General features: G+C 41.0%; 1 protein-coding gene and 1 pseudogene across 2 annotated transcripts in view; one reads left to right on the forward strand and one right to left on the reverse strand.

Annotated features, from left to right (window-relative positions):
* The window catches only part of SLCO5A1 (solute carrier organic anion transporter family member 5A1), a 167529-nt gene that overhangs the window by 25113 nt on the left and 115672 nt on the right, over positions 1 to 26744 (forward strand). The window lies entirely within an intron of this gene.
* Positions 18090 to 18214, reverse strand: LOC133758907 (U4 spliceosomal RNA; annotated as a pseudogene).

Consider the following 26744-nt stretch of genomic DNA (forward strand, 5'->3'; position numbering starts at 1 on the left):
TCCTCTCTTCAGAGAAAGGTACCTCCTTCTTTGATGGCCCGTTCTTTCCACTGGGCTCTCACTTGCAGAGATCTTTCCTTTAGGTTTTTTTTTCCCCAGAGTGTCTTGGCTTTCCATGCTTAAAATACTCTCATGGGCTCTTCAGCCAGATCCAAATGCCTTAAGGGCTGATTCTGAGCCAGAGTGCTGTTTAGGACATATGCCATTCTATGAGTCTGCTGTGTATCCCACTTCCCATGATGGATCGTTCTCTCCCTTCTTTTATTCTATCAGTTAGTATTTGCAGACACTAGTCTTGTTTATGTGATCCTTTTGACTCTTAGTCCTATCATTATGATCAATTGTGAACAGAAATTGATCACTTGGACTATTGAGATGGCATTGGTACATGCCACCTTGATGGGACTGTATTGGAATCCCCTAGCACGTTTCTAACTCCACCATTTGGGGCAAGTCCGATTGAGCATGTCCCAAATTGTACATCTCCTCCCTCTCTTTTTCCACTCTTAAATTTAACAGGGATCACTTTTCAGTTAAAATTTTAAACACCTAAGAAAATTGTGTGTTAATTAGAGTTCAACCAATAGTACTAGAACAAAACAAAACAAAAATACTAAAATGGATAAAGTATTACATTGTACATCAACAGTAAGGACAAGAGCTGATCAAGTCACTGTTTTGTATAGTGTCCATTTCACTTCAACAGGTTTCCCCTTTGCTGCTCAGTTAGTTGTCACCGATAAGGGAGAACATATGATATTTGTCCCTTTGGGACTGGCTTAATTCACTCAGCATAATGTTTTACAGATTCCTCCATCTTGTTGCAAATGACTGGATTTCATTGTTTTTGACTGCTGTATAGTATTCTATAGAGTACATGTCCCATAATTTCTTTATCCAGTTTACTGTTGATGCGCATTTGGGTTGGCTCCAGGTCTTAGCTATTGTGAATTGAGCTGCAATAAACTTGATGTGCAGACAGCTTTTTTGTTTGCCAATTTCATTTCCTTTGGGTAAATTCCAAGGAGTGGGATGGCTGGGTTGTATGGTAGGGTTATATTCAGGTTTCTGAGGAATCTCCAGACTGACTTCCATAGTGACTTAACCAGTTTGCATTCCCACCAACAGTGGGTTAGTGTCCCTTTTCCCCCACATCCTCTCCAGCATCTATTGTTGGTAGATTTCTGAATGTGAGCCATTCTCACTGGGGTGAGGTAAAACCTCATTGTGGTTTTGATTTGCATTTCCCTGATTGCTAGTGATCTTGAACATTTTTTCACGTGCCTGTTGGCCATTTGGATTTCCTCTTTTGAAAAATGTCTGTTGAGGTCCTTGGCCCATCTCTTAAGTGGGTTGTTTGTTTTGATATTGTGGAGTTTCTTGATTTCTTTGTAGATTCTGGTTATTAACCCTTTATCTGTTGCATAGTTTGCAAATATTTTTTCCCATTCTGTCGGTTGCCTCTTCACTCTCCTGACTGTTTCTTTTGCAGTACAGAAACTTCTCAATTTGATGCAATCCCAATAATTAATTTTGGCTTTGACTGCCTGTGCCTCCAGGGTCTTTTCTAGGAAGTCTTTACCGGTACCTATATCTTGCAGGGTTTCTCCAATGCTCTCTAATAATTTGATGGTTTCGGGTTGTAGATTTAAGTCTTTAATCCACGTTGAGTGAATTTTTGTGTAAGATGAAAGGTAGGGGTCTTGCTTCATGATTCTGCACATGGAAATCCAATTTTCCCAGCACCATTTATTGAATAGACTGTCCTTACTCCAGGGGATTGGTTTTAGATATTTGATCAAATATAAGTTGGCTGTAGATGTTTGGATTGATTTCTGGTGTTTCTATTCTGTTCCATTGGTCTATCCATCTGTTTCTGTACCAGGACCATGCTGTTTTGATTACAACTGCCCTGTAGTATGTCCTGAAATTTGGTATTGTGATGTCTCTGGCTTTGTTTTTGTTGTACAAGATTGCTTTAGCTATTCAAGGTCTCCTGTTTCTCTATATGAATTTCAGCATCATTTTTTCCAGATCTGAGAAGAATGTGTTTGGTATTTTGATTGGTATTGCATTGAATCTGCAAATTGCTTTTGGGAGAATGGACATTTTGATGATATTGATTCTTCCAATCCATGAGCATGGAAGATTTTTCCATTTTTTGGTACCCTCTTCTATTTCTTTCTTTAAGGTTTTGTAATTTTCATCGTAGAGATCTTTAACGTTCTTGGTTAAGTTTATTCCAAGGTATTTGATTGTTTTTGTGGCTATTTTGAATGGGATTGATCTTAGCAGTTCTTCCTCAGCCGTGGCATTGCCTGTGTATACAAAGGCTGTTGATTTTTGTGGATTGATTTTATATCCTGTCTCTTTGCCAAACTCTTCGATGAGTTCCAATAGTCTCTTTTTTTTTTTTTTTTTTTTGACAGGCAGAGTGGACAGTGAGAGAGAGAGACAGAGAGAAAGGTCTTCCTTTTGCCGTTGGTTCACCCTCCAATGGCCGCCGCGGTAGCGCGCTGCGGCCGGCGCACCGCGCTGATCCGATGGCAGGAGCCAGGTGCTTCTCCTGGTCTCCCATGGGGTGCAGGGCCCAAGTACTTGGGCCATCCTCCACTGCACTCCCCGGCCACAGCAGAGAGCTGGCCTGGAAGAGGGGCAACCGGGATGGGATCGGTGCCCCGACCGGGACTAGAACCCGGTGTGCCGGCGCCGCAAGGCGGAGGATTAGCCTGTTGAGCCACGGCGCCGGCCCCAATAGTCTCTTAGTAGAGTTCTTTGGGTCCCCTAAATAAAGAATCATATCATCTGCAAAGAGGGATAGTTTGAGTTCTTCCTTCCCAATTTGTATCCCTTTAATTTCTTTTTCTTGCCTAATAGCTCTGGCTAAGACTTCCAGAACTATATTGAATAGCAGTGGTGAGAGTGGGCATCCCTGTCTGGTACCAGATCTCAGTGGAAATGCTTCTAACTTTTCCTCATTCAATAGGATGTTGGCCATGGGTTTTTCATAAATTGCTTTGATTGTATTGAGGAATGTTCCTTCTATACCCAATTTGCTTAGTGTTTTCATCATGAAAGGGTGTTGTATTTTATCAAATGCTTTCTCTGCATCTATTGAAATAATCATATGGTTTTTCTTCTGCAGTCTGTTAATGTGGTGTGTCACGTTGAATGTTTTGCGAACATTGAACCATCCCTGCATACCAGGGATAAATCCCACTTGGTCTGGGTGGATGATCTTTCTGATGTGTTGTTGCATTCTATTGGCCAGAATTTTATTGAGGATTTTTGCATCTATGTTCATCAGGGATATTGGTCTGTAATTCTCTTTCAATGTTGCGTCTTTTTCCGGCTTAGGAATTCAGGTGATGCTGGCTTCATAAAAAGAATTTGGGAGGATTCCCTCTTTTTTGATTGTTCTGAATAGTTTGAGAAGAATTGGAGTTAGTTCTTCTCTAAATGTCTGGTAGAATTCAGCAGTGAATCCATCTGGTTCTGGGCTTTTCTTTGTTGGGAGGGCCTTTATTACTGTTTCAATTTCTGTCTCAGCTATGGGTCTGTTTAGTTTTTTTATGTCTTCCTGGTTCAATTTAGGTAGGTTGTATGTGTCCAGGAATCTATCCATTTCTGATGGATTTCCCTGTTTGCTGGCATACAAGTCCTTGTAGTAATTTCTGATGATTCTTTTTATTTCTGTAGTGTCTGTTGTTACATTTCCTTTTTCATCTCTGATTTTATTCATTTGGGTCTTTTCTTTTTTTAGTTAGTTGGGCCAATGGGGTGTCAATTTTGTTTATTTTTTCAAAAAACCAGCTCCTCATTTGGCTGATTTTTTTGTAATTTTTTTTTGGATTCAATCCTGTTGATTTCTTCTCTGATTTTAATTATTTCTCTTCTCCTACTACGTTTGGGTCCGGTTTGCTGCAGATTTTCTAGATCCTTGAGATGTGCTGAAAGCTCATTTATTTGGCGCCTTTTCAATTTCTTGATGTAGGCACCTATTGCTATAAACTTTCCTCTTAACACTGCTTTTGCTGTATCCCATCAGTTTTGGTATATTGTGCTGTTATCCTCGTTTACTTCCAGAAAATTTTTGATTTCTCTTTTGATTTCTTCTATGACCCAGTGTTCATTCAGGAGCATGTTGTTCAATCTCCATGTGTTTGCATATGTTCTAGGGATTCCTGAGTTGCTAATTTCCAACTTCATTCCACTATGGTCTGAGAAGTTGCATGGGATGATTCTAATTCTTTTGAATTTGCTGAGACTTGCTTTATGGCCTAGTATGTGGTCAATCCTAGAGAAGGTTCCATGTACTGCTGAGAAGAATGTAAATGCTTTATGTGTAGGATGAAAAGTTCTGTAGATGTCTGTTAGATCCATTTGGGCTATAGTGTCGTTTAAATCTACTGTTTCCTTATTGATCTTGTATCCTGTTCATCTGTCTATTTCTAAGCGTGGAGTATTGAAGTCCCCCAGTACTATTGTATTGAGGTCTAAGTCTCCCTTTAAGTTTCTTAACAAATCTTTTAAATAAACTGGTGCCCTGTAATTAGGTGCATATACATTGATAATCATTATATCTTACTGTTGAAATGACCCCTTAATCATTATATAGTGACCCTCTTTGTCTCTCTTAACAGTTTTTGTGTTAAAGTTTATGTTGTCTGATATTAAGATGGCTATGCCTGCTCTTTTTTCATTTCTGTTGGCATGGTATATCTTTTTCCAGCCTTTCACTTTCAGTCTGTATGCATCTTTGTTTTGAAAGATGTGTTTCTGGTAAGCAGCAAAAAGATGGGTTTTGTTCCTTAACCCAATCAGCCAATCTGTGTCTTTTAACTGGACAGTTCAGGCCATTAACGTTCAATATGACTATCGATAAGTAGTAACTTTGCCCTGCCATTTGCCAAAGATATTTTCTAATATATGTTTTGAACTTCCTGTGATCTTTGGCTGTGAGGTTTCCTTCCTTTACCTTCTTTCATATTGATGACCGTGTTTCTGTGTTTCTGTGTGTAACACATCTTTAAGCATCTTTTGCAGGGCTGGACGAGTGGTGACAAATTCTTTCAATTTCTGTTTGCTATGAAAGGTCTTTATTTCACCTTCATTCACAAATGAGAGCTTTGCAGGATATAATATTCTGGGCTGGCAGTTTTTCTCTCTTAGTACCTGGGCTATGTCTCACGATTCCCTTCTAGCTTGTAGGGTTTCTGCTGAGAAGTCTGCTGTGAGTCCAATTGGAGATCCTCTGAGAGTAATCTGACGTTTTTCTCTTGCACATTTTAGAATCTTTTCTTTATGTTTCACTGTGGTGAGTTTGATTACAACGTGTCATGGTGAGGATCTCTTTTGGTCATGGTTACTAGGGGTTCTATAAGCTTCCTGTACTAGGATGTCTCTGTCATTCTCCAAACCTGGGATATTTTCTGCAAGTATCTCACTAAAAAGGCCTTCTGATCCTTTCTCTCTCTCCATGCCTTCAGGAACTCCTAGAACCCGAATGTTGGGTTTTTAAATAGTATCCTGTAGATTCCCAGTAATATTTTTTAGATTTCTAATTTCCTCTTCTTTTCTTTGGTTTGACTGTATACTTTCCTGTGCTCTGTCTTCTAAGTCCAATATTCTCTCTTCTGTTTCACTGACTCTGTTTTTAAGGCTCTCTAATGTGTTTGTCATTTGATCTATTGAGTTCTTTATTTCATTTTGATTTCTCTTCACTATCACACTTTCCTGTTCTACTAGTTTCTGCATTTCATTTTGATTCCTCCTTAAGATTTCATTTTCTCAAAGGAGATTTTCTATCCTGTCCAGTAAGGATTTCTGTAGTTCAAGAATTTGTTTTTGAAAACTTCTAAATGTTCTTATCATAAATTTTTTGAAATCCATATCTTGCATTTCTTCCATCTCATCATTTTCATAATCTTTGCTTGGGATGTCTTGTTCATTTGGGGGTGTCATAATGTCTTCCTTGTACTTGTTTCCTCGATTTTTGCATTTGTTGCTTGGCATTGTGGAGATGTCTTTGGATTTTTCTTCCCTCACTGTGGTGTTTTTTTCTTGTTATACTATGACTGTATTAAGTGGACTGTCTGCTTTTGATGGAGCCTTAGAGGCTTGAGATGGGTGTGGCCTGAGAGCTCTGTTTGGTTCCTCAGGGTTAAGGGTGTGCCAAAGGTGACACTCCCAGGTTAGGTGTGGTAAATCTGTCTCTCTCTCTTTCTTTTTTTGACTCAAAAGTGAAGCAATCCCGCACAGCTGGGCGGAATTGGAGGTAGTTAGCAGGCGAATGATATACCCACAGGAGCAGGAGATTGGAAGCTCTTTCCCAAGGTCCAAACAGGGAATCTGTGCTGCCCTCAGTGTGGGCTTCAATTCTCCTGCAGTCTCCCACTGGGTCACCAAGGTTACCGAATTGTAGGGTCTCTGGTCAGTACTCACGTGAATTCCATGAGTTCTCTCCCCCACCGTCTCTTTTTTTCACAGTCTCAGTTCATTAGCACCACACATTCACTAGGTCTTAATCTCCTGTTATTTCACACCCCCCAGAGTCAGGTTTTTCTGCTAGGCTGAGGGCCGGTGTAGACCTGAGGTCCCCTGCTTATGACGTATGTCCAAAATGGCGCCTGCTCTTTATCTTGCTCACCTTTGAGAGGTGAGTGGAGAGAGAGAGAAACTTGTGTCTGTATTGGTAACTTTTTTTTTCCTCTCTGTTCTAGTTAGCCAGGTGACTTTTCCCCATAGGGTTTCAAGCCTCATTCCCTCTAGTCTCCTCTTTCCGCTTGCCCGCCAGTGTCTCGGGCTATTGAGGTTTGGCTCACCTCATGTTCCAGCACTGGTGCGTTAATTCTGCCTCTGGTGTCCCGAATTGTGGGCTCCCATGCTCTCCATGCAGGTCCACTGTGAATCACTAGTTCCTGAAGAGTTTCCTCTGCTGTTTATTCTCCTACTCTTCCTTGAACCTGCAGTATCTCCACTTTTATTATACTGTCTCTTCCCAGACTATCAGTGTGCTCCCTTCCTATTCTGCCATCTTGCCGCTCTCTCCCTGATTTCTATTTTTTGAGTTTGCTGAGACTTGCTGTATGGACTAGCATTTGTATTCTGTGGCTGTAGGGTAGAAGGCTCTGTAGATGTCTGCTAGGTTTATCTGAGCTGTAGTGTCGATTAACTCTGTTGTTTCCTTATTAATTTTCTTTCTGGTTTATTGTTCATTGCTGAAAGTGGGGTATTGAAGTTCCCCATTTCTATTATATTGGAGTCTATCTCTCCCTTTAAATCCATTAACATTTCTTTTAGATACCCAGGTGCCCTGTAATTAGGTGCATATACATTTATAATAGTCACATCTTCCTGTTGAATTGATCCTTTAATCATTATAGAGTGTCCTTCTTTGTCTCTTTTAATAGTTTTTGTGCAAAATCCATTTTGTCTGATATTGTAATGGCTACACCAGCTCTTTTTTGTTTTCTTTTAGAATGGATTATCTTTTACCATCCCTTCACTTTCAATCTGTGTGCATCTTTGTTGGTAAGATGTGTTTCTTGGAGGCAGCAAATAGATGGGTTTTGTTTTTTAATTCATTCAGCCAGTCTGTCTTTTAACTAGGGAGCTGAGACCATTTGCATTCAGGGTGACTCATATTAAGTACTGACTTTGCACTGCCATGTTTCTTTAAATAGTCCTAATTTTGTATTTGCGTTTCCTTTGTACTTTTACTGGGTCATTTTCTGTACTTATCTTCTTTTGTAGTGATGTTCCTTTCTGTGTGTAGCACATGATTGAGCATCTTTTATAGGGTTGGGCCGGTAGTTACAAATTCTTTGAATTTCTGTTTGTTGTGGAAGATCTTTATTCCTCCTTCATTCATAAATGAGAGCTTTTCAGGATACAGTATTCTGGGTTGACAGTTTTTTTTTCTCTTAAGACTTGGAATATATCTTGCCATTTTCTTCTTGCCTGTAGGGTTTCTGATGAGAAGTCTGCAATGAGTCTAATTGGGTTTCCTCTGAATGTGATTTGGAATTTCTCTTGTGCACGTTTTAAAATCTTTTCTTTATGTTTTACTGTGGAAATTTTACTACAATGTGTCATGGTGAAGATATTTTCTGGTCATCTCTATTGGGAGTTCTGTGTACTTCCTGTACTTGCATGTCTCTTTCTTCATGTTGGGGAAGTTTTCTATTATTATTCCATTAAGGAGGCCTTCTAATCCTTTCTCTCTTTCCATGCCTTCTGGAACTCTAGGATCTGTATGTTGGGTCATTTGATAGATCCTTGTATATCGCCAACCTTGTTGTTTAGTTTTCAAATTTCTTCTTCTTTTATTTGTCTGACTGTAATATTTCCAGAAATTTGTCTTCTAGTTTTGATAGTCTTTCATCTGTCTCACCTATTCTGTTGTTAAGGCTTTGCATTGCACTGCTGGGTGCAGAGGTTTCTGTCTGCCCTGCCAGCCTGTCCAGTCAACAGAGGCAGAGGTTCCCTGAGACAGCTCCAACTAGATGTCTTGATCCTGGGAGGCTGCGGGCACCTCACCATCTTGTGTGGTTGCCCAGCCATCTGCCAGCCAGGCTCTAAGTCAGTGGGGGCTGGATTGTTCCCTCTATTTAGAATCTTTGGATCACATGCATACTCAAGAGCCACTGGCTGAATGTTGCTCTCTCCCTGCCACCGCTGCCAGGACTGCTGAGAAGATTGTGTCCTGTCTCAGCTAGTCTCAGCCAGTTGTTGTGTGCATGCAAACCTTCTGCACCCCCTCTTCATCTTCACATTCTTTTCTTTTTTTTTTTAATTTTTGACAGGCAGAGTGGACAGTGAGAGACAGAGACAGAGAGAAAGGTCTTCCTTTTGCCGTTGGTTCACCCTCCAATGGCCGCCGCGGTAGCGCGCTGCGGCCGGCGCACCGCGCTGATCCGATGGCAGGAGCCAGGTGCTTCTCCTGGTCTCCCATGGGGTGCAGGGCCCAAGGGCTTGGGCCATCCTCCACTGCACTCCCTGGCCACAGCAGAGAGCTGGCCTGGAAGAGGGGCAACCGGGACAGGATCGGTGCCCCGACCGGGACTAGAACCTGGTGTGCCGGCGCCGCTAGGCGGAGGATTAGCCTATTGAGCCATGGCGCCGGCCCATCTTCACATTCTAGTATTGAAGTGTTATGTCTTTTGGGGGCATCATGTTTCTTCCTTATTCTTGTTTCTTGAATTGTAGCATTTATTGTTAGGCATTTGTAGAGATAGATACTTGTTGGTTTCTTTTTTTTTCCCTGTGATGACTTTTATCTTTGGGCTATGCCTCTGTGGCTTAGTGGAGTGTCTGCTTTATCAGTGAAAACACGGAGGTGTGTGGAGGATGTGGCCAGGGAGCTCTGTTCAGTGCACCAGGGTGAAGGGAGTGTCCAAGGTGATACTCAGGTTGGTCATGGTAAATATTTCTCTCTCTCTTTTTTTAGTCAGAGGGGAGGTTTGTTCTGCTCTGTTGGCATTTTCTCACACTCGCCTCCTCTCCTCAAAGGAGACCAGTACCTGGACACGTGCCCCAGTATGTACAATATTCATTTGTGCTGTCCCAAGAACCACACAAAGGATCTGTGCAGTTCTTGGTGTGAGCACAGATCCCACAGCAACGACCCTTACTAGGGAATCAAGGAGCCCAAGCATGTGAAGCCACTCACAGTGACTGCCCAAAGCCCCAGCCACAGCTTGCACCTTCCCACACAGCTATAGTGTAATTGAGTGTTTTAAAATACATAATAAGAATAGTGATTATTTTGGGTTCTATCAAGGCCCAGGTTGAGTCTTGGGTAAAGGGAGCCAGAAACCACTTTCTTTATAAATTTAATTTAATAATTTTAAAATTTTATTTACATGAACATATTTCATGTATTTAATATATACAGATTTTGGAACATAGTGATACTTCCCACCCTACCCTCTTTCCTGCCCATGCTCCCACCCCTTGTCTTCCTTCCTCTCTTAATTTTTACAAAGATTTACTTTCAGTTTAATTTATACTCATAAGATTAACCCTACACTAATTGAAGAGTTCAATAAATCATAAGAAAAAAAAAACACTGTTCCTCAATAGTAGAGACAAGGGCTGTAAACAATCACTGAATCTCAAAATGTAAATTTCTCTCCTATACATTACATTTTTGGTAGCGTATTAGTTACCACAGATCAGGGAAAACATGTTATTTGTCTTTTTAGGGCTGGGTTATTTCACTAAGTATAATGGTTTCCAGTTTCATCCATTTTACTGTAAAAGATAGGATTTCTTTCTTTTTTTTATTTCATTCTTTTTTACAGCTGAGTAGAATTCCATAGTGTATATATATCATAATTTCTTTATCCAGTCATCAGTTGATGAACATCTATGTTGATTCCATATCTTAGCTATTTTATACTGAGCTGCAATAAACATGGAGGGTACAGATCACTATTTTATATGCTCGTTTCTTTTCATTTTGGTAAATTCCCAGGAGTGGAAGGCTGGATCATATAGTAGGTCTATATTCAGATTTCTGAGGTATCTCCATATTGTCTTCCACAGTGAGTGGATCATTTTACATGTCCACAAACAGTGGATTAGGGTATCTTTTTCCCCACATCCTTAGTGTTTGTTGATTTCTCTATGAGAGTCAGTCTAACTGGGGTAGGTGAAACCTCACTGTGGTTTTTAAATTTTATTTTAATTTTATTATTTTTTATTTTTATTATTTTTTTTGCCAGGCAGAGTTAGACAGTGAGAGAGAGAGGCAGAGAGAAAGGTCTTCCTTCCGTTGGTTCACCCCCTAAATGGCTGTTACTGCCGGCGCACTGCGCCGACCTGAAGCCAGGAGCCAGATGCTTCCTCCTGGTCTCCCATGTGGATGCAGGGCCCAAGCACTTGGGCCATCCTCCACTGCCTTCCTGGGCCACAGCAGAGAGCTGGACTGGAAGAGGAGCAACCGGGACAGAATCTGGCGCCCCGACCAGGACTAGAACCTGGGGTGCCGGCGCCACAGGTGGGGGATTAGCCTAGTGAGCCGCGGTGCCGGCCCTCACTATGGTTTTGATTTACATTTTCCTGATGTCTAGTGATCCTGAGCATTTTTTCATGTGTCTGTTGGAAGCTGCTTTCTTGTTTCTGTGTTCTTCCTGGAGGTTTTCAAGGGAGCCGGTAGCAGAATATTTGAGAACACAGAATAACCATTGAGATTTTCCAGTTATAGGCATTCACTATGGTTCATTTGGCATCTTCTCTTTAACTTGTTAGCAAAAAACTACCCTATTTTCCATTTTGATTTAACAGAAAATGAAAACAGATAAAAATGAGGACATACAAATTGCCCCTAAGAGTAGTTCTCAATATTAAAAATCAGTGGGGTAGTGGAAGGTATTTGGCCTAGCAGTTAAGATGCCAGTTAAGACACCTGTGTCCCATATTGGAGTGCCTGGGCTGGGTTCTGTAACTGCCCCTGGTTCCTGTCTCCAGCCTCCTGCTAAGGCAGACCCTAAAAGGAAACACTCATTGCTCAGGTAATTGGATTCTTGTCACCCATGTGGGAGACCTGGATTGAATTCCTGGCTTCTGACTTTGACTTCAGCCCAGGTAACTGTTGTGAACTGTTGTTTGGGAAGTAAATCCATAGATGGAAGCTCTCTTTCTCTGTCTCTCTCTTCTTTTTAAAAAAGATTTTTTATTTATTTGAAAGGTAAAGTTGCAGAAAGAGAGTGGAAGGCAGACAGAGAGAGATTGATCTTCCATCTGCTGGTTCATTCTCTAAATGGTCACAATGGCTGGGGCTGGGCCAGGCTGAAGCCAGAAGCCTGGAACTCCATCCAGGTCTCCCACTTGGGTGGCAGGAGCCCGAATACTTGGGCCATTTTCCACTCCTTTCTCAGGCACTTTAGTATGGAACTTGGCCAGAAGAGGAGCAGCCAGTACTTGAACCAGCGTTCATATGGGATGCTGGCATTGTAGGTAGTGGCTTCACCCATTGCACCACAATGCCATTCTATGTATCTCTTTCACTCAAACAAAAAAATAAGTAGAATTTTAAAATTAATTTAGCTTTTTTTTTGCATTATCCTTGGGAATATAATCAAGGGATTATTTCATGATGAAAAGACTGTGTTTGTGTGGGAACATGTGTGCGCCTGTGTGTGTGTTTGCTCCTTCCTTATTTTGGAGAAACTTAGCCTTTTTTTAGAAAGAACTTTAATTATTTCAGGGTAACTGATTTTTCTCAACTTTAACAGATGGCAAAATGGCCCACAAGTGTGTTAGGGTAGTTAAACTGATTGATTCTCAATGGGACATTTTGTGTTAATTAGAGCTTTGTTTCTATGGGAGGGAGAAACCAGTATGTTGCCATATATGAACATTCTAAGACTCTAAGGAAATTGATAAATTAGTCCATTCCTCTGTCAAATGCTCAAAGCACCTTAAGAGAACTGCTCACCAATAATAGAACTGTACGATCCCACAGATTAAATTTCTCTTGAAGATGGTTGAGACTGGTGGTGCTCAGACTGTGATGCACATGACTGCCTGGAGGGCTTGTGAGACTCCGGCTCACTGGGCCCCATCCCTGTTGCATGTGCATCAGTTGATCCAGGGCAGGGCCTGAGAATTTAACAAGTGCAGGTGATGCTGATGCCACTGATCTGGTGGTTGCCCTCAACAGCTGGCCTGGGCCAGGCTGAAGCCAAAAGGCAGGAATTCAATCCAGGTCTACTACATGGGTGGCAGTGACCCACGTACATGAGCCCTCACTCACTACCTCCCAGAGTGTGTATTAGCAGGGAGCTGGAATCAGAAGCAGAGGAGGCAGGACTTGAACCAGGCACTCTGGTTCAAGCATCCCAAGAAGTGAGTTAACCACAGCACCACAATATCCTACTTGGCCACTAGTTTCACAGACTTCATTCACAGGTTCATTAATTCAACAAATTAATGCGTTCAGGCAGGGTGTTGGGTGCTAGGTGTTCCAGTGATATCTAAGACAAAGTTCTTGTCTGTGGGAGCCACTAGTTTTGTGCAAGAGGCAGACACAGCATCATGTGATATTTGGCAGAGGTCAGGACTATGAAGAAGGGAAAACAAGATAGGACACCTTGCAGGGGAAAGGTGGTCAGCAAAGATCAGACAGTAGGTCTGAGGGAGGGCCTCAGGCAGGAGGGCATGTGTTGTGCTGGTGGCTCAACAGAATGGAGGCTAGACTCACTTGGAGGAGGGAGATGGAGTGAGAGGAGGGGGTGTGGTCAGAGAGGACAGCAGGACATCACGAAGAGTCACACACAGAACGTTCCTGTGCCCAAATATAAGGTCAGGAAATGCTGGCCTCAGCAACATTAAATGTTTTCCTTTATTTCAGAATTCCCTAAAGCCCTATCTGTGCTGCTATTCATTACTTTTTAAGATTGATTTTAAAAAATCACTTGAGAGGCAGAGAGACAGTGAAAGTGAAAGAGAAAGAGAGGGAGCTCTCATCAGTCTTCCATTCCCTAAACGCTGTAACAGCTGGGACAGGGTCATGGCTGAAATGAGAGCTGAGAGCCCAGGTCAGATCTCCAAGAGGGTAGCAAGACCCCAACTACTTAAGCTACCACTGCTGCCTCCCAGAGACCACATTAGTAGGAAGCTGGAGTCAGGAGCTGGAACCAAGTCTGGACCTGGAACATGGGCATCTTAACCATTTATTAATCTTCAGGAGAGGAATAAAGTATTTAGTCTTTTTCAAATACACACGACAATAAAACTTTTAATCTCCAATCATCTCATAAGCTGAATTGCTTTGAAACTTACATGGGAAGTTTTGGTCTAGTGAGTCTTACTCCCTAATTTTCTTTAAAAAAATATTTTTAGGGGCTGGTGCTGTGATGCAGCAGGTTAAGCCATGGCCGGCAGTGCCAGCATCCCTTATGGGCAACAGTTCAAGTCCCAGCTGCTCCACTTGGAATCCTTCTCCCTGCTAATGTGCCTGGGAAAGCAGCAGAGGATGGTCCAAGTTCCTAGACTTATGCACCCATGTGGGAGACCTGGAAGAAGCTTCTGGCTCCTGGCTTCAGCTTGGCCCTGACCTGGTTATTGTGGCCATTTGGGGAATAAGCCAGCAGATGGAGGATTCCCTCTCTCTTTCTCTCTCTCTGCAACTCTGCCTTTCAAATAAATAAATAACTCTTACATTTCTGGGGCCAGAGTTGTGGCACTGTGGGTTAAGCTGCCACCTGTGGTGCTGGCATACCACATGAGCACCAATCCATCTTCCTGTTAATGTGCCAGAGGAAACAGTGTAAGGTTGCCCGAGTACTTGGGCCCCTGCCACCCAATTGGGTAACCCAGATGGAGTTCTAGACTCCTGCCTTGGGGCTGGTCCAGCCCCAACCATCGCAGCCATTTGAGAAGTGAGCCAGAAGAAGGAAGATCTCTCTGTCTCTGTCTCTCTCTCTCTTTTTTAAATTCTGCTTTTAAATAAAATAAATCTTTATAAATATATTTTAAAATTTTAATTGACACATAATTGTACATATTTCTAGAAAACAATATAATATTGCAATACATGTAGACAACTTGTAATTCTCAAGTCAGGGTAATTGATGTATTCTTCATCTCAGAAACTTGTCATTCTTTGTGTTGGGAAGATTCAAAATCTTCTTCATTAGTTATTTTGGAATAAACAATGTTATTGACTATGGATGTCCCACAATGGTATGAAATGACCCTGAGTTGTTATTCCTCCTACATACCTCCACCTTTGGATCCATTAACAATTCCCTCTTCACTCCTCCCTGTCCCTGTCTCTGCAAATGGCTTCATTTCCATAAAATTGAGAACATGCAGTATTTGTCTTTCTGTGCTCGACTTATTGCACTTAACACAATGTCCTGCAGTTTTACCAATGTAGCTACAAATGACTGGATCCCATGATTTTTATGACTGAGCAGTATTCTGTTGGGTATATAAACCACATTTGGTTTATCCATTCTCAGTTCCTCATTTTCTAAGGAAACTGAGGACCAGACATATCAAATAACTTGATCCAAAATAATGCAGCTTGCTGTGACATGGCGTGGTGGACAGTGCACTGGGTTTGCAAGTAGAAGACTGGATTTTGCTGGGATATTTTGTGAATGTGGGCCCTGGAGGGCATCTTCTGGACTCTGTGGTTTTAGTTTCCTCAACTAAAACGAGGAGATTGCTCTCTGCTCTGAAAGGATGCTGGCGTCACTCTGGATGGATGACCATCGATTTTGTCAATTTTCTTGACTGTGGAGTTTGTGTCAGCTAAGCCAAAGGAAAAACACTGGAATATGCACATAAATATATTTACCAAACAACACCATCAAGATGATTTTTTTGCTTGCAAATGAATATACTTCCCAGAGAAGTAATTAAAATAAAATCTGTCAGAGAACATAAAACTCTAAGTCGTAAAAATGTCAGTAAAGCAAATAAACATATGAAGACTAAGATGTATGGTAATTGACTTTGCTGCAAAAATATTTTAGCATAAATTTCAATTTTCATGAAATTCACAGTTGATTTGAATATAAACACCAACTTTCACAACAGGTGATCCATTTTTTTCTCATGTGGTTTCTGAGAAATTGTTGAGGGGATAATTTTTTTGAAAATTTTGGAGTTTAATTTTTTACAACAGGAGTTGTTTAGGACTGATGTTCTCTGGGCTTCATCTTCTTCCTCTGTAGAAAGGATCCAAATAGACCTTAATGTCTTTACAGCTTGATAATTCAACGTATTTATATTTAACAATTTTTCCCTTAAAGAGATGTCAGCAGGGGCTGGCGTTTTGCCCAATGGGTTAAGCCCTTGCTTGCCGTGCTGACACCCCTTGTCACAGCGCTGTTCAAGTTCTGGCAGCTCTGCTTCTAATCCAGCTTCCTGAAAACGCACTAGGGAAGGTAGCCAAAGATGGTCCAAGTACTTGGGCCCCTGACACCCACATGGGAGACCTGGATGCAGCTCCTAGTTCCTGGCTGCAGCCTGAGCCTGACCTGGTTCTTGTGGCCATTTGGGGAGTAAGCCAGTAGATGGGGGATTCCCTCTCTCTCTTTTTCTCTCTCTCATTCTCTCTGTCGCTCCTATTCTTTTTGTCACTCTGTCTTTAAATAAAATAAATGAAATACATTTTTTTTAAAAGAGAGATGTCAACAATAGACTCCTAGTCCAGGTGTGGCAGTGACCCGAGTGTTCCAGGGTCTCAGGATGTGAGTTGTGCACAGGTAAGGTGGAGTGAGAGGTGCTCACAGGCATTAGTTCTCCCCCATTCTGGGTCTAGGGTGGGTATGTCCTTCCTGGCCTCCTTGTGCTTGGGTGGGGCCATGTGGCAAATTCTAGCCAGTGAGTCATGTAGAGTGATGGGGCCATTTCCAGGCCAGAGTGTGTCATTGCCAGGGGAAGGCCCGAGAGAACTTTCCCTCTGACAGAGGTGGGCAACATTCTGGTGCCATCAACCTCGACTGTGGAGCCAGAAGTCATGGAGCAGACCCTGCAGGTGCCCTGGATGGATTGTGAATGGTGAACAAGGAATCAGCTTTTGTGGTTATAAGTCCTAGAAGGTTTTGGACTGCTTGTTACTGTAGCAGGGATGCAGTCTATCCTGACTCTGTCAATAAACTAAGAAATCCCAAGGGATGAAAGGGAGATAGGTATTTGGTAAATAATATTTTATTTATTAACTATTTATTTGAAAGGCTGAGAGCATGAAAGAGCGAGATCTCTTCCATCCACTGGTTCAACCTCCACTGCGCTCCAAATGCCTGCAACAGCAGAGCTGAACCCAGACAGAGCTGTAGTCCAGAACTCAATCCAGGTCTCCCACATGAGTGGCAGGGACTTAACCACTTGAGCCACCACTGCTTCCTCCCATGGTCTGCATTAGCAGGAAGCTGGAATCAGAAGTGGAGCTAGGACTCCAATTCAGGCACTCTGATATGGAATGCAGGTGTCCCAAGCAATGTCTTAACCACTACACCAAACAACAATCCTGAGAACTATTTTAAAGAAAAGATGCCAAGTTGGAGGCTTTTGGTGAACTTTTCCTACAGAGTTTTGCTATTCCTTTGGAGCAGCAAAGTTTGGAGAGTTGGTTGAAGAATGAATGGAATGCACAGATTTTAGTATTATCTGTTGTACATCATGCAAGAGGCAGTGTGTGTGGTGGTTAAGACCATAGGACTGTGGCTGGGTGGCCTGGGTTCAGGGCATACTGTCCCCTACAAACTGTGTTTCTTTGGACAGATTTCTTGAGCTTTCTAGGCTCCAGTTTTTCTGTCTGCAGAAAGGTATAATAAGAGTGCTTATCTCATAGTGTTATTGCAAGGAATGACTTAGCCAATATTTGTCAAGAGCTTGGAACAGTGGTTGGAATGTAGTAAGCAATCAACAAATCTCAGACATTCTTCTCTCTTTCCTTCCCCTCTTACAGTTGTTACTCTTTTTTTATTTTCATTTTTTGTAACAGTTGTCACTCTTGACACAGGAAAAAAAAGACTGAAAGAATAGACATAGCATTAAAGTGATCATCTCTGAATAGCAGGACACTTAGGGTTTTTTTTGTTCTTTTTTTCTTGGTATCAGATTTGTTGCACTGAATGTAAGTGGCTTTATTCTTAGAAAAAAATAGTATTTTAAAAGAAGTATGCACTTGCCTCTCTGTTTCTGTGTAAATGTGTAGAATTAGTTCCAGGATCCCCTAGGATACCAAAGTGCCTGGATGCTCACATTCTTTGTCTAAAATGACATATATTTTGCATAAGAACTAAGCACATCCTCTCACATACTTAAATAATCTCCAGAGTACTTACAAAAACTATAATATAAATGCTCTGTAAATAGTTGTTATACTGTATTGTTTAGGGAATTATGACAAGGAAACAGATCTGTAAATGTTTAATACTGATACAATGTTTTTTCTGAATATTTTTGACCCATAGCTGATTGACTTTGCTGTCTGCATTTTCTATGGTGTTTTCCCAAGGGTGTATGCTACTCGCCACAGTTCTACGCTCACTGCTTTTGCCTCACAGTTTTGTATCCATTTCTGTTGACTTTTTGTCATTTTTGAAATAAGCTTTCTATTTTAAAATTTTTATTAACATAAAGAGAACATATCACGTATTTCATAGATATAATTCTTTTTTTTTATTAGCAATAATCGCACCTTGGATAAACCTCATTGACTACGATACTGCCACTGCACAAAGCTGATTGATAAAATTCTAAGATGATAGCCATACTTTCCTCCCTCGATTCCCTCTGCCATCCTATCTTCCTTCCTTCCTTTTTTTCCTTTAATTTTTGCAATAGTGTACTTTCAATTTAGTTCACAGTCACAGGCTTAATGCACACTAATCATAATGTTCAACAAGTAAGAAGTGGAAAGGCCACTGTTCCACCGGAATATAGACAAAGGTTCAAAACAATAATTAAGTCATAAGATGGTGATTTCATTCTTATACACCTTTTTTGTATTCTGTATTAACTACCAAATATCAGAGAAAACATTTGATGTTTGTCGTTTTGGACTAGCTTATTTCACTAAGCATAATGGTCTCCAGTTGCTTCCATGTTATTACAAAAGACAGTATTTCATTTTTAGGGCTGAGTAGTATTCCATCATGTATATATACCACATTTTCTTTAACCAGTCATCAGTTGATGGACATTTGGGTTGATTCATTGTGAGTTGAACTGCTATAAACATGGGGGTACTGATAACTCTTTCATATGCTGATTTCATTTCCTTTGGGTAAATTTCCTGGAGTGCAATGGCTGGGTCACATGGTAGATCTATTTTCAGATTTCTGAGGAATCTCCATACTGTCTTCCATAACAGTTGTACTAGTTCACATGCCCAAAAAGTATATTAGGATACCTTTTTCTCCACATCCTAAGCAGCATCTATTGTTTTTCAGTTTTTGGTTGATAGCCAGCTGGGGTGAGGTTAAACCTCACTGTGGTTTTTATTTGCATTTCCATGATGGCTAGGGTTCCTGAACATCTTTTCACGTGTCTGTTGGCCATTTGTATTTCATCCTTTGAAAAATGCCTGTTTATGTCCTCTGCCCATTTCATAACTTGATTGTTGAGTTTCTTGAGCTCTTTATGGATTCTAGATATTAATCCTTTAATAGGTGCATAGTTTGCAAATACTTTCTCCCATTCTGTTGGTTGCTTCTTCACTTTGCTGAGTGTTTCATTTGCAGTGAAGAAGCCTCTTAACTTGATGTAATCCCATTTGTCTGTTTTTGCTTTTATTGCCTGTGATTTTGAGTTATTTTCTAAGAAGTCTTTGCCTATGCCAACATCTTACTGAGTTTCCTCTATGTTTTCTTCTAGTATTTGATAATAGCAGGTTGTAGATTTAGATACACCGGGAGTTGCTTTTTGTATAAGGTGTAAGGTAGGGGTCTTGTTTCATACTTCTGTACACATACATCCAGTTTTTTCAAAACCATTTGTTGAAGAGACTGTCCTTTCCCCAGGGATTGATTTTAGCCTTTTTGTCAAAGATTAGTTGGTTGTAGCTGCATGGATTAATTTTTGGGGTTTCTGTTCTGTTCCATTGGTCTACACATTGTTGTTTGTGCTAGTACCAGACTATTTTGATTATAACTGCCCTGTAGTATGTCTTGAAATCTGGTATTTTGATGCCTTCAGCTTTGGTTTTAAGATTGCTTTAAATATTTGGGGGTCTCTTCTTTCCATATGAATTTTAAGATCTTTTTTCCTAGGTCTGAGAAGAATGTCATTGGTACTTTGATTGGGATTGCACTGAATCTGTAAATTGCTTTGGATAGTAGAGATGTTTTTTAAAGATTTATTTATTTATTTGAAAGGAGAGTTACAGAGAGGCAGAGGCAGAGAGAGAGAAATAAAGAGAGAGAGAGAGAGAGAGAGAGAGAGAGAGAGGTCTTCCATCCGCTGGTTCACTCCCCAGATGGCCACAGTGGCTGGAGCTGCACCAATCTGAAGCCAGGATCCAGGAGTTTTTCTGGATCTCCCACGTGGGTGCAGGGGCCCAAGGACTTGTGCCATCTTCTACTGCTTTCCCAGGCCATAGCAGAGAGCTGGATCAGAAGTGGAACAGCTGGGACTCAAACCAGTGCCCACATGGGATGCCAGCACTGCAGGCGGTGGCTTTACCTGCTATGCCACAGTGCTGGCCCCTGGAAATGTTGGTAATATTAATTCTTTCAATCTACAATCATGGAATATTTCTCCATTTTTTGGTGTCTTCTGCTATTTCTTTCCTTAATGTTTTGTAATTTTCACTGCAGAGATCTTTCATGTCCTTGGTTAAATTTAGTTCTAGGTATTTAAGATTTTTTTGTAGCTGTTGTGGATGGTACTGATCTTACAAGTTCTTTCTCAGCTATGACACGATTTGTAGATACAAATGGTATTGATTTTTGTGTGATGATTTTATAACCTTCAACTTTACCAAACTCTCCCATGAGTTCCAATAGTCTTAGTCTATTGGTTCCTCTATTATAGGATCATGTCAACTGCAAATTGGAATAATTTGACTTCCTCCTTTCCAGTTTGTATCCTCTTGATTTCTTTTTCTTGCCTAATGGTTCTGGGTAAAACTTCCAGAACTATGTTGAATAACAATGGTGAAAGTGAGTATCCTTATTTGGTTCTGGATCTTAGTGGAAATGCTTCCTGCTTTTCCCCATTCAATATGATGCTGGATGTGGATTTGTCATATTGCGTTGATTGTGTTGAGATATGTTCCTTTTATAGCAAATTTGCTTAAGGTTTTTTAAATCATGAAAGGGTGTTGTATTTTATCAAATGATTTCTCTGCATCTATTGAGATAATCAGGTAATTTTTATTGATAATTTGTTAATGTGATGTATTACATTTACTGATTTGTGTATTTTGAACAATCCTTGCATCCCCAAGCTAAATCCCACTTACTTTTTTTCTGGTTTTTCAAGTAAATGTGATACTGGCCTAATAGAAGGAGTCTGGAAGAACTCTCTCCTTTTCAATGGTTTTGAATAGTTTAAGAAGAATTGGGATTAGTTCTTCTTTAAAATTTTGGTAGAATTCAATAATGAAGCCATCAGGTCCTAAGCTTCTCTTCTGGGAGGTTCCTTATTACTGATTCAGTCTACATCTTGGTTACTGGTATATTTAGGCTTTCTATATTTTCATGCCTAAATTATGGTAAATTGTGTGTGTTCAGAAATCTATCCATTTCTTCTAGATTTTTTAATTTGTTGGCATATAGGTGTTTATAATAGTTCTCCTCTTGGCTTTATTTAATTAATGATTTTTTCTTTCTCTTGGCTACCTGGTGTTGAGGCACATGAATCTCTTGGTCTCTTATCACCACATTTTATAAACTCTTTTTCATAATTCTCTCTCACACCACTATCCACCTTCCTTATCTTGTTTGGATTCTTACCACCTTATACCTGCAGAGTTGAATTTTCTCATCTTCCAAGTTCATTTTAATCCTTGCCAGTGATGTCAGACCAATGCTTTCCTCCCCCCACAAAAATAACCCTTTTATTTAAGGAATATAAACTGCATGCATTTCATAAGTATGACTTTAGGAACAAAGTGATTCTTTCCATCATACCCACCCTCCCATACACACCCCCACCCCTCTTCCTCCTCCCTCTCTTATTCTCATTTTGATTTTTTAAAAAGATTTATTTAAAAGGCAGAGTTACAGATAGGCAGAGGCAGAGAAAGAGAGAGACACACACACACACACAAGAGAGGCCTTCCATCTGCTGGTTTACTCCCCAAATGGCTGCAACAGCTGGAGTTGGGCTATGCCGAAACCAGGAGCTGGAGCTTCTTCCAGGTCTCCCACACAGGTGCAGAGGGTACAGATGACTCTTTCATATGCTGATTTCATTTCCCTTGGGTAAATTCTCAGGAGTGTGATGGTGATGGCTGGATCATATGGTATGTCTACATTCAGATTTCTGAAGTATCTCCATACTGTCTTCCTCAGTGGCTGTACCAGTTTATATTCCCAACAGTGGATTAGTGTACCTTTTCCCCCCACATCCTCACCAGCATTTGTTGTTTGTTGGTTTCTGTATGAAGCCATTCTAGTGGGAGTGAGGTGAAACCCCACTGTGGTTTAGATTTGCATTTCTCTGACGACTAGTGATACTGAGCATTTTTTCATGTCAGAGCAATGCTCTTAAAATACCACTTTGTGTTATGCTTTTGCTCACTTTCAAGGGCTCCCTATGCTCCCTGTGACTGAGGATAAAGTCTAATTTTCTGGTTTGATCTTAGAGGCTTGGCCACATTGACCTTTTCCTTGATATTCCCAGTAGTTCACTTTTTGCTTGGTCTATGACCTTTGCCCACTGTACTTCAGCATGTGAATGTAGTTGCCCTTCTGCCTGTCTGTGTCTAGATTTCATCCATTCTTTAAGACATGTATTAAATGTATGCTTGTTCAAAAATATTCAGCTTTTTTTTGTTTGTTTGTTTCTTTTTAAATTGCAATAACCCTGCTCTTTTCATTTGGCCATTAATCACACCCTGGCTTGTGATTTTGTGGTGTTGAAGTTGTATTGACTTGTACGTTTTATTTTATTTCATTTTATTTTAGAGGAAGTATGGCAGAGAGAGGGGGTGGGGTGAGATATCTCATCTTCTGGTTTATTCCCCAAATGCCTGCTGTTCCACTGCTGGGGCCAAAGCCAGGACCTGGGAACCCAATCCAAGTTCCCTACATAAATGGCAGGAACCTAATCACTTGAGCCATGATTACTGCCTCCCAGTGTTTGCATTAGCAGGAAGCTGGAGTTAGGAGCTGGTGCAGTTGTCAAATCCAGGTACATTTTTTAAAAAGATTTATTTATTATTTATTTGAAAGTCAGAGTTACACAGAGAGAGGAGAGGCAGAGATAGAGAAGTCTTCCATCCGATGGTTCACTCCCCAATTGGCTGCAATGGCCGGAGATGTGCCAATCCGAAGCCAGGAGCCAGGAGCTTCTTCCGGGTCTCCCATGTGGGTGCAGGGACCCAAGGGCTAGGGCCATCTTCTGCTTTCCCAGGCCACAGCAGAGAGCTGTATGGGAAATGGAGCAGCCAGGACTACAGCCGGCACCCATATGGGATGCTGGTGCTTTAGGCCAGGGTGTTAACCCGCTGCGCCACAGCACTGGCCCCCAAATCCACGATGTCTTAATGTCTTAACTGCTATGCCAAACTCCCAACCCCTATGTCTTTTCACATAAGGTGTCTATCTCCTTTCCCTAACTACACTGTAATGTCTCAGAGACTGCCTGCATTTCTCAGTGCAGTAGAGAAGAAGATGGGTGATAGATGGGGTATTGATGGACAGGTTCATACATCTGTAATATTTGATAAAAATAGACATCAGATGAAAAAAAGACTTTTTTTTTTAAAAAGCACAGATAGATTTCAACCAAGATGTTTTTCTTGTTGACTTTATTTTTTGCCTTATGCTATTTATAATGTTGTTTATCCTGCAGTCTAAGCGTCTTTTAATGGTCAGATCAATATTGGCTTGACTATCTCCCAAAACAAGTCTTCTGTAATTCACTTATTAGAGAAGTCCATTAAATTGCCAAGAACAAGGTTTTTAAAATGATATAAACCCCAGCTAGTAAATTCCCAGTGACAGAGCAAATGCTTCTGTTGTTCATGACTCAGAGGCTATCCCATGGGGCCGTGAGCTCCTGGAGAATTACCGTTTCTCAGTCGTCTCCATGACCCCAGGCCCTGATACAGTCTGGCACATGGTGGGTGCTTCATGTGTCATCTGGAAACCTGCAGAGCAGCATGGCACACTTGCAAGGAGGGAAAATGACAACTCAGGCATTTTTTTAATGCACTGAGTATTTGCATGAATTTAGTATCTGTCTTCTGAACTAACAAAGCATGATTCTTAATGACTATAACTTAACAATATAATACCAAAAAATTCCTCTCTCCTCATTTCCATATGTCTATGTCTTGAATTTACAGAATGCTCACTTTCCTGTGACTGCTGCCGTTCTGGTTTTGTGAAGCTGACCCATTTCTCTTTCTTGCTTGCTGCAGAGCCGTCATGGTGGACTGGCTGCATGCTTGTTCTCACTTTCAGTTTCTGCTGCCTTGGAACTTCTTGAAGACACCAGGGTTAGCCCTTCCCAGGTGGTGGGTAGTGATGAGGACCCAGTAGCAGACAAAAAAAGCTGGAGGATGTGATCAGAAAACCTTTGCTGTGTAGGGATGGAGGGCTGGGTGCAGGAAGAAGTCTCACTCTGCACCAATCGATGTCGAGCAGAACAGGAACAAGCCAATCTTCTGCTTTCCTTCCTTCCTCCCTTCATTCCTTCCATCCTTCATTCCTTCCTTCCCCTTTCCCCCACGATGTAAGTAACATCTGAAGGGAGCACACTATGTATAATGGCAGACTTGGCAAGGACTCTATGTTCTCTTCAAAGCCCCTGAAGTCAGGATGTGCCTCTGGCATTACTCCTTTAAAGTTCTACTCAGGCAGTGCTGCCCAGTCCTCCTGAGCTGCAGTTATGTTCATGACATGCTCAGAATTTCATAGGGCTTCCTTCACCAATGCCACGTCTTTTTGGTCTTCACTCTCAATGTCTCTTTAACTAGTTCTTTGATGATACCTCATGAGAGATAAACTTAATTGCCTTCCAACATCCAGGGTGATTCCTGTTTGGTCATATGTCTAGCATTATTAAATTATTCACAGACCATGGGGCTCAATTGGTTAATCCTCTGCCTGCGTCGCAAATCCCATATGGGCGCTGGGTTCTAGTCCCAGTTGCTCCTCTTCCAGTCCAGCTCTCTGCTATGGCCCGGGAATGCAGTGGAGGATGGCCCAAGTGCTTGGGCCTCTGCACCTGCATGGGAAACCAGGAGGAAGCACCTGGCTCCTGGCTTTAGATCAGTGCAGTGCACCTGCCAGAGCGGCCATTTGGGGGGTGAACCAATGGAAGGAAGACCTTTCTCTCTGTCTTTCTCTTTCTCACTGTCTAACTCTATCTGTCAAATAAATTTAAAAAAATTATTCACAGACCACAAAACAAATGGGTAAAATAGGAGTCTACCATATGCAGACATTCATTGACTTCACTGTATCAGCTGAGGGTGACTCTGCTATATGGCAGCTAAGGCTCATCGGCCTATTTCTACTGCTTGAGAACAAACCACATTTCCTGGGGGAATGATCATACACAGTGCTGAAATAGATTATAATACAAGGAAAATCTAAAAAGTTTGAGTAAAGTGGAATTTAAAGATAGGTTTATTTTGGTGGAAAAATTGTAAATCCATGCATATGAGGGGTCTACAAAAGATTCATGAAACATGCAAACTATGAAAAAGCTATGCATAGATTTCAATTTTTTTCACCAAAACAAACTTTAAAATTCTTTTAATTTAATTTATTTGAAAAGAAGAGAAAGAGGGGTGGAGAGAGAGAGAGACAGAGAGAGAGAGAGAGAGAGAGAGAGAGAGAGAGAAACAGAGATATTTCCCATCTTCTGGTTCACTTCCCATATATTTGCTATAGCTCTGGCTGGGCCAGAGCCAAAGTCAGGAGCCAAAGATCAATCCACGTCTCCCATATGATTGTCAGAGACTTAACTATTTGAGGCATCTCATGGTGCCTCTACAGGAGTGCATTAGCAGGAAGCTGGAATTGAGAACAGAGCAGGAACTCAGACCCAAATACTCCAGTATGGGATGTGGGTGTCCCAAGTGGCGTCTCAACTACTGTGCCAAATACCTGTCCCATAAACGTAGTTTTAATTTCATTTTTACATGAACTTTTTGAAGTACTTTCATATGTATGTAAATAAATATATGTATTTACTGATATTTCAGAGAGTATTTACATGAATCAACATAGTATGTGATCTCTCTGAACACTATAGTCCTGTGTACCAGAATCATTCAAAACTGCTTGCACTCAAAGCCTTGTTTTAGGATCTGCTTCTGGGGAGCTCAACCTAAGATGCTTACAGTAGCCAAGATGTTCATATTTGTGAGAAGAGAATTTCTGATGATACCAAAGCTATTAATTTATTTGGAATGCTTTCCTTGTTCTGTAATTAAGTACAGTAGGGAGGCATCTTACTGAAAGAATAAAATGCTTGCACATTATGTTATTATAGAGTCTAATGCATTGTTTAAACATAACTGAATATTAAAATCGTCATTATATGTATAATCAGTGTATATCAAGGTTATTAGAGTGAATCGTTCATAGGAGACCCAAGGTATTATTATATCACTCCAGTCTCTTATATTACAATGTTTTCAATTCTTAGAGTCATATGTTTATAAAAACCCTGCACTTTGTAATCCAGGCCAGTGATTTTCAAACTGATTGGCGTGGTTTGGATGAGATTAACCAAATTACAGGGCAAACGTGTAGAACAATGAGGAGACTAAGGATCATTTAGGTAGCTGATGGTGACTATGGGCCAGGGCATGTAATGGTATCTGCACAGGTATTTGAGTGTGAGTTCTGGACTTAGCAAATTACTTTCTAGTTCAGTATGAACACTTGAGCCCCTCCATGCCCCTGTCTTCTTTTTCCACATAGATACCTTTTATTTAAGGTATACAAACTTCATGCATTTCATATATACAAATTGAGAAACATAGTGATTCTTCCCAACCTTTTCTCCCTTCCACCCACACTTCCACCATTCTTCTTCCTCTCTCTCCTATTCCCATTCTTATTTTTTACTAAGATTTATTTTCA

The sequence above is a fragment of the Lepus europaeus genome, chromosome 4 (assembly GCF_033115175.1).
Source record: "Lepus europaeus isolate LE1 chromosome 4, mLepTim1.pri, whole genome shotgun sequence".
NCBI classification, from domain to species: Eukaryota; Metazoa; Chordata; class Mammalia; order Lagomorpha; family Leporidae; genus Lepus; species Lepus europaeus.